This window comes from Nomascus leucogenys, chromosome 4 (assembly GCF_006542625.1).
Source record: "Nomascus leucogenys isolate Asia chromosome 4, Asia_NLE_v1, whole genome shotgun sequence".
Lineage (NCBI taxonomy): Eukaryota > Metazoa > Chordata > Mammalia > Primates > Hylobatidae > Nomascus > Nomascus leucogenys.
In genome coordinates this window covers 74,002,860-74,014,167 of record NC_044384.1, presented here as the reverse complement: position 1 = coordinate 74,014,167, position 11,308 = coordinate 74,002,860, and the positions used below count along the sequence as shown (strand labels likewise).

The 11,308-nt window shown below is 39.0% G+C and overlaps 2 pseudogenes; both read left to right on the top strand.

The window, feature by feature from the left end:
- The first annotated feature begins 649 nt into the window (after positions 1-649).
- On the top strand, positions 650-1,417 carry LOC100596962 (annotated as a pseudogene).
- A 284-nt stretch (positions 1,418-1,701) lies between these two features.
- LOC100597305 overlaps positions 1,702-11,308 on the top strand; it is a 69,404-nt pseudogene continuing 59,797 nt past the window's right edge.

The following is an 11,308-nucleotide window of genomic DNA, read 5'->3' as shown; positions in this document are numbered from 1 at the left end:
TATCCATCCATTTGTTGATGGACATGGGTTGTCTCTGCCTTTTGGCTATAACGAATAATGCTGCAATTAACTTGAGCGTAAAAATATCTGTTCCAGACCCTGCTGTCAATTTTTTTTTGTGTGGATAATATCTAGGAGTGGAATTTCCGGTTCTCTGTGTGATTCTGTGAGGAACCACCAAATTGTTTTCCACAGCAAATGCATCGTTTTCTATTCCTAGCAGCCAGTTCATGAGGGCTCCAATTTCTCCACCTCCTTAGCAACATTTATTTTCTGGGTCGTTGTTATGAAAGCCACACTAGTGGATGCAAAGTGGCATCTCATTTTGGTTTTGTCTTGCATTTTATTAATGAATAATGGTGTTTAGCATCTTTTCTTGTCCTTACTAGGTATTTGTATATCTTCTTTGGAGAAATGTCTATTCAAGTCCTTTGCCTATTTTTTAATTGGGATGTTAGAAATTCAGTCAGTCTGCCCGGTGGCTGCACAAGGGCGAGAACTGAGAACTCGCCGCTCAACCCCATCCCAGGTGACTGCGGAGTGCCCATGTCAGCGGCCCCGATCTCCCTGCAGTGGAGGAGTGGGTCGGAAAGCATGGCCAGGGGGCCCTCAGGCTGGGCGCGCTGGAGATCCCGAGGCTTCCCAGGCCATGCACCTCCAGCACGCCTGGGCACCCAAGCTGCAGCCGCCTTCTGTGTGCAGACAGCAGCCTCCAGGCAACCCCCGAGCCCGCCTGCACTCCCCACATCTCAGAACCGGGACCAGATGTTCTTGTGGCTGCGGCCAAGCCAGGCGGTCTGCACTGCGGCGGCTGCACAGAGACGGGAACCGGCCCTCAGCCCCATCCACGGTGGCTGCAGAGGGCCACTGGCTAGAGGTCCCGAGCTCCGGCAGAGGAGGAGCCGGCGGGGGCAGGGCCTGGTGGGCTCTCTGGCCTCGTGCACTCGCGATCCAGAGGCCGCCCAGGCCATGCTCCGCCGCCTGGGAGCCCAAGCGTCAGGCGCCCTCTGTCTGCTCACAGCAGCGGCCTGGCAACTCCCAAGTTCGCTGGCGCTCCTTGTCTCGCAGAACCGGGGCTAGATGTAGCCCTGGCTGTGGCCAAGCCGGGTGGTCTGCCCGGCGGCGGCTGCAACGGGGCGGGAACCGGCCCTCAACCCCATCCCCGGTTGCTGCGGAAGGCCCCTGTCAGCGGCCCGATCTCTCTTGGGAGAAGGAGCGGGGCGGGAGTCACGGCCAGGAGGGCTCTCAGGCCGGGCGATCTGCGCACCTGAGATTCCGGGACTTCCCGGGCGAGCCCAGGAGAACCCGCAAGCCATCGGCGCCTGCGCCCAAGCTGCCGCCGGCCCCTGCAGGCCTCGCGGACTTGGGAGCGGCTTCCGGAGTCCCGGCTGGCGCGGAGCCGCAGGCGCGCGCTTAACCGTTTCGCAGGGCTCACTCGGTCTGAGAGGTCGGAGGCTGTGAGTGTCGCTGCTGAAGGCTGTGGTGGACAGGGCTGGATCGCGGATTTCGGAGTAGATCATAGATCTGGGATCGCGGATTGGGGATTGGATCGCGGATTTGGGGTGAGATAGGGGCTTTGGGGTTGGATAGGGAATTTGGGGCTGGGTCGGCGGGGGCGGGGTGGGGGGGTGGTGAAAAGGTGACAAGGAGCTGCCCCCGCTCAAGATCTGGCAGTTGGGGGTGTGAGAATAAGTCACCACCATGAAGTTGTTCGGCTTCGGGAGCCGCAGGGGCCAGACGGTCTTGGGCTCCACAGACCACTTCTACACGGGTTCTGGGTACCGAATCCGGGAGGCTAAACTGCAGAACATCCACAGGGCAGCTGTCAAGGGGGTCGCCGCGGAGGTGGAGCGCTGCCTGGCGGGCAGGAGCGGAGACCTGGATGCCCTGGACAAGCAGCACAGGTAGCGGGGCTCAGCCCGGGGTGGGAGGGGGTCCCAAGGCCCGGCTTTCCCGCAGCCCCTGGGCCTCGGCGGGCGCCGAGCACCCTCCGAGTGGCGGAGCCAACTGGACCCTCAGCTGTTTTCCATCCCTCCATAATTCATTATATTCTTTTTTTTTTTTTTTTTTCCAGTAGGAGTCTTGCTTCTTTGCCCAGGCTGGTGTCCAATGGCACAATCTTGGCTCACTGCGACCTCTGCCTCCCGGGTTCAAGCATTTCTCCTACCTCAACCTCCCAAGTAGCTGGGATTACAGGCAGGTGGCAGCACGCCTGGCTAATTTTTGTATTTTTAATAGAGAGGGGGTTTCACCATGTTGGCCAGGCTGGTCTCGAATTCCTGACCTCAAGTAATCTGCCCTCTTCGGCCTCCCAAAGTGCTGGGATTACCGGTGTGAGCCACTGCGCCTGGCCTATATTGTTTGTTACATATCATAAGATATATTATATATATATATATATATAACTGATATGTATACCATATATATTACAGATATATGTTATATATCTATATCAGTTATATATACACATTAGATAAAAAGTTATATGTATATATACACATTAGATGAAAAGTATATCTTCATTTTACAGGGAATTCTTTCAAATCAAATCATCAAATGCTCTAAAAGTGGGCAAAGTACCTTTTTCCAGATCTACAAGTTACTTATGTACATAGGAAAAAATCCTTCACATTTCTGGTATAAGAATTTAAATTAAAATAGGAATGAAACAGTTTCCTATCCACAATATTTGTGAGGATGTTTTATACTGCTGTTTAAAAGTTTAAGTTGCTGATTACTTTTCAAATAGATAATTTGGTGGTAAGTACTACATTTAAAAAATGTATATGCCCTTTACCCATCAATTCCATTATACTAAAATACCCTTAGGAAATAAAGATACATGCACTTTATTTTTCACAGTGCTTATTTTAAAAAGAACCCATAGAATGGATCCTATAAATAAATTTCAGTTGCATGGATAGGATGGAATAATATGTGACCATTGAAGGTGGCAATGTGTATAGAAGTACGTTGATATGTGAAGAAGTATTTTATTATAGCCAGCAAGGAAAAAAATTTAGTTAAATTATACACACACAAACATACTCGGGTCTTGTTTTAGCAAAAAATATATAGAAAGTATGATAAAATTTGTAATTACTTAGCATTTGTATTGTAAGTAAAGTTTTTTTCCTTTGTCTTATCTGTGATTGCTGCAGTGAGCATGTACAAAACTTCTAGTAAAAGTTTACTATTAATGGAATAATCCTTGGGAAGAGAGGAGTATGAATCTTGCACTGATAAAAATGATTTCTCGCTTTCTATTTTTTATCATTATTGTGTGTATTGTTATCTTCTTTGAACTTTTAGTCTCTTCAGAAGTAAAAAGGGAATGTTTTTATCTGTTTCCAGATTTTATTATCTATATATTTTATTATGTACATATGTTTTTCTTATATACTCATTCCATTTATGCAAACAATTATAATCATTTCATTTTAATTGTATTCTTTTAAAAAAACACATATAAATAATTACTATTGCAAAAATATTGCTTTATAGGAGTTTATTTAAAAATATTGAACTCCCCAAGTGTATTTATCCATTCTTTCATTCCATTTATGCATCAAACATAACTTGAGTACCTGCTATGTAGCAGACATTTTCTACTATCTCTCACGACCCTTCCATCCTTAAAAACTTCATGTTTACCTGCCCTGCCTGCACAAGCTGAGAGATTTAAAATAGGAATATTGGGACTTAATCTCCTTGAAACTTTATCTCCCACCTTTCAAACAAAAGCATTTCTGAAGTTAGAAAACAGTAGAAGATAACCTTTAACTGCCCTTTCAAAAGTTTATCAGTCTTAAATACTAATATTAATCATTGGAAAGGTTGATTTGCATATATTCTGCAATATTTTTAAATAAACTCCTATAAAGAAATATTTTTGCAATAGTAATTATTTATATGTGTTTTTTTAAGGAATACAATTAAAATGAAATGATTATCATTGTTTGCATAAATGGAATGAGTATATAAGAAAAACATATGTACATAATAAAATATATAGATAATAAAATCTGGAAACAGATAAAAACATTCCCTTTTTACTTCTGAAGTGACTAAAAGTTCAAAGAAGATAACAATACACGCAATAATGATAAAAAATAGATATAAGTATTGAATAAAATGAGCCATACATATTCATTTGAATCATGAGTTTCCTTTGGCTTCAAGTTATTTGAAAATCAAAGAATTAATTTATTTAAAAAATGCATTATTGTTATTTCAGTGCTCTTTCCCCGCAGCACCTTTAAGAACTAAAATGTATTTAAGTTTCAGTCATATGCCTAGAACTGCCCTAGACCTGCTGAGTATACCATATTCTACTTACTGTAAGGTCTCATGGATTGTGTGATGCCCCGCTATTTCATATATCAATAAGATAATTTTTAAAATGCTACCAATTATAGTTATAATAAATCATGAATTATAAGTGGCATTACAATGTCAGAGGTGTTAAAATGTGACCTACTCTTTAAGTAGTCCTGCAAAGCAGGTATAATTGTATCATTCTACCTAATTAAAATGTTTTTGTTAAGTAGTAGTAACAATTATAATATCTGGCTGGGTGCAGTGGCTCACACCTGTAATCCCAGAACTTTGGGAGGCTGAGGTGAGAGGATTGCTTGATGCCAGGAGTTTGAGACCAGCCTGGTCAACAAAGTGAGATTCTAACACTACACAAATTTTTAAATAAATAGCTGGGCATGCTGGTGCACATCTGTAGTCCCAGCTACTCAAGGCTGGGGATGGAGGATCGCTTGAGCCCAGGAGTTCCAGGCTGCAGTGAGCTATAGTTACATCATTGCACTCCAGCCTGGGCAAAAGAGTGAGACTTTGTCTCAAAAAACAAAAATCTTACAATTATTGAGTTGTTGTAGGAAGTATTCTAAATACTTTACATAGCTTCTCATTTAAGAATCACGATGGTGTCCTATGAGATAGCTACTATTGTCATCTTTATTAATGAGGAAGTTGAGGCAGAAAGGCTAAGCAATAGTTGGTAAGTGACAAGGTTTAAAGTAGGACTCAAGCCCTAGTTGAACTGAATCCAAAGACTGAGCTCTTTCTATTCAAATAGGCTGCTGTTTTCATTAAGGCAGTGAGCAATAAGAGCTAGTAAGTATTGTACTTTCTTCAAAAAAATTATTTGTTTTGAAGGCAGAGGAAAGACATGCTATTGAATTTTTACAGTTACATGAATGATTTTATGTTTTGAGATGTTGCACTACAGTTTCCTAAAAAGTCCTCTTACTCTCGTAGAACTGCTCTACATTTGGCCTGTGCCAGTGGCCATGTGAAAGTGGTCACTCTCCTGGTTAACAGAAAATGCCAGATTGATATCTGTGACAAAGAAAACAGAACGCCTTTGATACAGGTACATTAGAGCCAACTCTTATAGCATGAGATGGATTTGATTTACATGTATAGAATTAAAATGAATTGATCTCATTTAAATATAACTAGTTGGTGAGACCTGTGGAATGTGTATTTTGAATTCTTGGAATTTACAATCTGTTTCTTGGTCTAACACGGACAGGCTGTCCATTGCCAGGAAGAGGCTTGTGCCATTATTCTGCTGGAACGTGGCGCCAATCCAAACCTTAAGGATATCTACGGCAACACTGCTCTCCATTATGCTGTGTATAGCGAGAGCACCTCACTGGCAGAAAAACTGCTTTTCCATGGTGCAAATATTGAAGCACTGGAAAAGGTATAGATCAATCAACTTTCTTTGCAAAATATTTGTTTTAACATTGACATAGGTAAGGGTTAATTTTTTATATTTGGAAGCTCAACCTTTCCCTGAGTGCAAATGCAAATTGTTATTTTGAAATAACTTAATTGTCTAAGATTTTATTTTAAATATTGATACTTTTAAAGAAGCATTAAAGGGCACAGCTTTATAAAATGCACTTTGGAAAATATTTGTGAATTTGTTAAAGGTAAAACCTTTTCAACTTTTTTTCTACACACAGTTATTTTATTTTATTTTTTTCCTAATTAGTGTAAAATAACACAGGAAAGAAAATACGGCCTGGAAATAGGCTTTATCTTAAAACTCAAACAAAACTAAAGCAACTTGCAATAAATGGACATGTTGCTGCTGCTGATAATTTTCTGAAAAACTGATGTATCATCTCTCAGTGGCACAAGGCTTAAGAGGGAACAATGGGAAGGGAAAAAGAGAGCAATCAGAAATATGCAGGTCACTTGGAAATTAGGTAATGAGGGAAAATGCCAAGAAGAGTTTTTTTTGTTTTGTTTTGTTTTTTTAGTTTGTTGTTCTTCCAGTTTATGTGTTGAGACAAGGTGCTCTTTAGCTTTGGGTCTAATAATTTTTGGTTTGAAAAAGAGAGTGAGTTGAAACTTGCCTAGAGATTAATTTTAGGAGGACTCTGAGGAAACCAGACTGGAAGTGAATAGGTGGTGATGAATTGAGAAACACTTCAGCAGAAGGTAGAACAAATTATTAACTGACTTATTGTCCAACCTGGCAGAAACAGCCACTTAGATAAGAGTCTAAAGACTTCTCTCAAACCTACAATGTCTTGGTGGGAAGGTGGGAGATAAGGAGCTTGTAAATAGCAAAATCAAGTGGGATTTTGAGTTTACTTATCCCTGTTCTACTCATAGCCAGGAAACTTAATTGGAGTTTTAATAAATGACTCTATCTCTTACTCTTTTCTCTTTTTGGCCACATGTCCAACTGATAAAGGGAATTAGCCATGTGGGTGAGAGACGAGACTGAAGCGATCGCTGCACTAATTCTCAGAATTGTGCCTTACAGTGACCTGAGGACATTTTGTTAAAAATCTACAATTGTAGGCTTTCCCCTGAAGATTTTGATGGACTAGACCTAATAAGGCCTGAACGTGTTTAAAAATGTTTTCTTGAACCTGGGCACAGTGGCATGGTCCTGTAGTCCCAGCTTGGTCCTAAGAGTTTGAATCCAGCTTGAGCAACATAGTGAGACTCTTGTCTCTAACAACAGTAATAGCCAAAAACAAACAAATAAATAAATAAATAAATAAATAACTAAAACCTTCAAGGTTAGGATACACTCCTGATTAAAAACCCCAGAATAGATAAGCGCAACATATAAATTTCTGTATCTCAAAAACGTAAGAAATCTATAGAAGAATTGGCATTTGATAGGTGCCACTTCCTTCAAAGTTCTTCTTTTCAATAATATTAGCCTGACTTGTCTGTCTTCCTCTACGTCTGTGACCGGGAAGTGAAAGGAAATATTACTGGCAATATCTCTCAGCTTACAGAATAACCCCTTTTCCTTCCCACCATTAATCATTCACTAACATTCAGAGAGTCTTTAGAAATTTGCTTATGGGTAATCTTTCAATAAGTAGAGGCTGACCCTTTCATGATTTGATGTCCCTTTGTCACCATGCATGTGATTGATTATGTGTCAGCAAATGTTCATTACAAGTTGGGCTTTCTCAATTAGAATAGTAGCAAATCCTAAACTATTTTTTTTAGTTGAAGTTGTATTATGAACTATCTCAGTATGTTTGTTAAGTTTATAGAACTTTAGCATACCCAAAATGTCAGTTTTAAACACTGAAATCCATGAAGATAATAAGAATACAGATAGGAATTCTTTTAATAATTTAGTTTTAGCAGTCCTATGAGCCAATTATCTATTTGGTTAACAATCTGGGAAAATTATATACAAATATATTTTAAATGAATAAATGTTGGAAAAATTCTTGAAGCAGTTATTATGAGTCTTTTTAGCAATTTTTATTATATATGAGAGCCTGATGTTCTGGTAAAACATATGATACTAGAGGAAGAAAATATTTTACATGCAAATACTTGGATTATACACAACCATTTAGTAACACATTAATAGAGAATATAGAAACACAAGGGGGGCTATATTCTAATGTGGTACACAGATTTCTTTGTTTGCCTCTATAAGTTGAATCAACATGTAAAATTTAGAAGACTCGTGTAGAAATCTGGCCTTCAGCCTTATCCTAAAAAATCAAATCTGGTGTCCCCTGAGTTTCTATCACTGTTTGGTCTGCTGTGCAGAGGTTGCCCCTTTAGAGAAGGCATGTATTCTCCAGTTTGCTACTGTGCCCACCTTAGTACTTCCTTTACTCAGACAACCTTCCTTTGTCCTTGTAAGTATTTGAGTTTACAATTCCTGTGTTATAGTATGTTTTGATAAAAATTTCAAGGTTTTTAAGTCAGCATGTATTTGTTTATAATATATAGTCTATAGAGTATATAAATCCCTCAGTTATGGAGTTGAATTTTAGAATTTAGAAGTTTTTAACTGTTTTCTTTATATATACCACAAATAATTCTCTGCCCATAAGAATGCCTAGAAGTCTTTTTAGGTTACTCCTGGTTATAGTTGGATAATTTATGAATATTGTAGACATTACATCTTTCTCCTCAGCACTCTTCCTTAAAAATGCAAGTGACTTATTGGCTTATATTATGCCAGAAATAATCCATATGGATCAGTATGAGAACATTTATTGATAAGCCATTATGTTTTTATTTCTGATTTGTATTTTGCCTAAAATAAAAAATAATTTTAAGTAGCCATTTAAGTGGAAGCCAGTAAGAAATGGATTTGAAAAGTAGAGCTGCACTAGGGTCCCAGGATTACCATTATAATTGAGAATAATATTTCTTACTGAGCTTTGGTTTTTTAAATATTTGTTCTTAAGTTTTTTAAACCTATCTCTCTTACACAGAACATACTGAGCTTTCTAACAGTAAAGATAAAAATCTATTCTCTTGTATTCGGCAAAAATCCCATGGACTATTTAATAATAAGGAAAATAAGTGCATTTGAAGCCAATCTCTCTTAATGCAGAGCTCATTTCCATAGTGAGCCATTTGGAGCAGGGGTGCCTGACATTGGCATCTGGGATCCTGACACCATTGATAGAAGTGAATCAAGCAAGTTTGTACCACCCAGAGGAAGCCTCCACCTGTATTGGGAAGCTCTGGCAACTGTATCTCTGAAACTCTTAATTTCTCAAATGTTAATGTTTGCTGTAAATAGTATTGTCAAATGGGGATTAGGTAAAATTCAAAGAGATTTCTTGATTGTTAGACATAAAATACAGTTTTGTAATACTTCTCAAATACAGATGGTCATGGAGTCATTCTCTTGGGGTGTATAATACTTCTGATAAAGTGAATATTCTTTGGAATATAGTTTAAGAAGCACTGCTTTAGAGATAGTAATTTAGATCATTAATTTATGTAAAAAACTTAACATGTTTGCTACTATGTCTTAGGGTGTTGGGGCTATAGAGACAACAGATACAGCCCTTGCCTCAAGAAGCTCCTGGTTTCAGTGGGAAACAGTGAAATGATTACAATGTACCATGCTAAGTGCTGTGATCAAAGCAAGGATTCTTGGGACTGGTAAATGTTTATAGTGAGTTTTGATGATGACCACAGTTAATCCGGGGAGACAGAGGAGGGTTGTTTGCAAGGCAAAGAGCAGCACATCAGAAAGCACAGAGGAGTGAGAAGGAAGGGACAGCTTTATTGTATGTTGAAGTTCAAAGCATCTTAGGGAAGATTTTCAGTTCAGTTGAGAAATATGTAATTTTGTGAATTATTAATTTTTTCTGCTGTTTTATAGGACAATAATACCCCACTTTTATTCGCTATAATTTGCAAGAAAGAGAAAATGGTGGAATTTTTATTGAAAAAAAGCAAGTACACATGCCTTTGATAGCCTGAGACGGTACAGTAGTTCTTTTTTTTTTTTTTTAAATAAAAACCTGTGTATTCTAGAGTGGTAACAGTCACTGAAGTCAGAAACATTAATAAGAAGATAAACGTAATTATTGGCATATAGTGAAAAATATCACCATGAATAATCAGATAGATCAGCAAATATTTGGACGGAGTGATATAAAGAACACTATATAGTAGGATTCATCTTCTCTTATAATATAGAGTGTTATTTGTAATTGGATGCTTTTGGTACTGTAATCTTTTATTAGCCAAAGAGTTTTGTATTAGTTTTATTAATTTTTTTTTAGATGGAATCTAGCTCTGTTGCCAGGCTGCAGTACAGTGGTGTGATCTTGGCTCACTGCAACCTCCACCTCCGAGGCTCAAACGATTCTCCTGCCTCAGCCTTCCAAGTAGCTGGGACTCCTGCCTCAGCCTTCCAAGTAGCCATGCCCAGCTAATTTTTGTATTTTTAGTAGAGATGGGATTTCACCAAGTCAGCCAGGATGGTCTCGATCTCTTGACCTTGTGATCTGCTCTCCTTGGCTCCTCAAAGTGATGGGATTACAGGAATAAGCCACTGCACCTAGCCAGTTTTATTAATTTTTAAAGTGTGGACTTTTAGTTTATGACTACTAGTATTGTCATCATCAGTATTATTGTTGTTGTTGTTGTTTTCAGCCTGCAGATAACTCTTATCTGACCCCTGGCTGATTTGAATTATGAGATATCAGACTAGGAAAGCAATGGGGGAATCTTCATCTAAATATTTACCTACTTTAGATAAGTGACCTCAGCACAGTTTCTTGGCCATCAAAGGACTATAAGTTAGCAACTTGTACTATGTCATACCCCAATGGGACAAGAGGCTTCCTTGTTGTCCTTTTCTTTTAGCCTTGGTGATAATTTACAAAGATGAACACTTGAGCACCCTAGATGCTTATAGACCCAAGCTAGTACATGCAAATGGTTATTACGTCTACACTGACAGGTGGATATTAAATTGGTAAAGTGTATCAAACTAGCTGTTTAAAAAAGTCTTTATTAAGGTTCTTGAGTGGAGTGATGTCTTTGTTATTTTAGAACAGCCCTCATGCTTGTCGTACATTATGACTCGCCAGGTATTGTCAACATCCTTCTTAAGCAAAATATTAATGTCTTTACTCAAGACATGTGTGGACGAGATGCAGAAGATTACGTTATTTCTCACCATTTGACAAAGTAAGTGTTTATGACAAAAGGCCAGTTAATACCGAATTGAAGTTTAAAATAATTGCAACTACTCCATCTTATACATTAGGTGAGAGTTCCTAGTTTGGTTCAGATAGTTTGAAATAGCAGTGAGTTAGTCTACCTTTTAGCCCGAAATCAAGCAGAAGTCTAGATTAGTTAGAAGTAGAGTGCAAGATGTTTTCAGGATTTTTAAGACCTTTATCCCTAGGGATCTCAGTGTTGTTCATTTTATTCTAAGTATAATCCCCATGCATGGGATAAAAAGAGCCACATATTTGACTTCTTTTCCCTTCCTTTCTTTTTTTTTTCTTGAAACAAGGCCTCACTC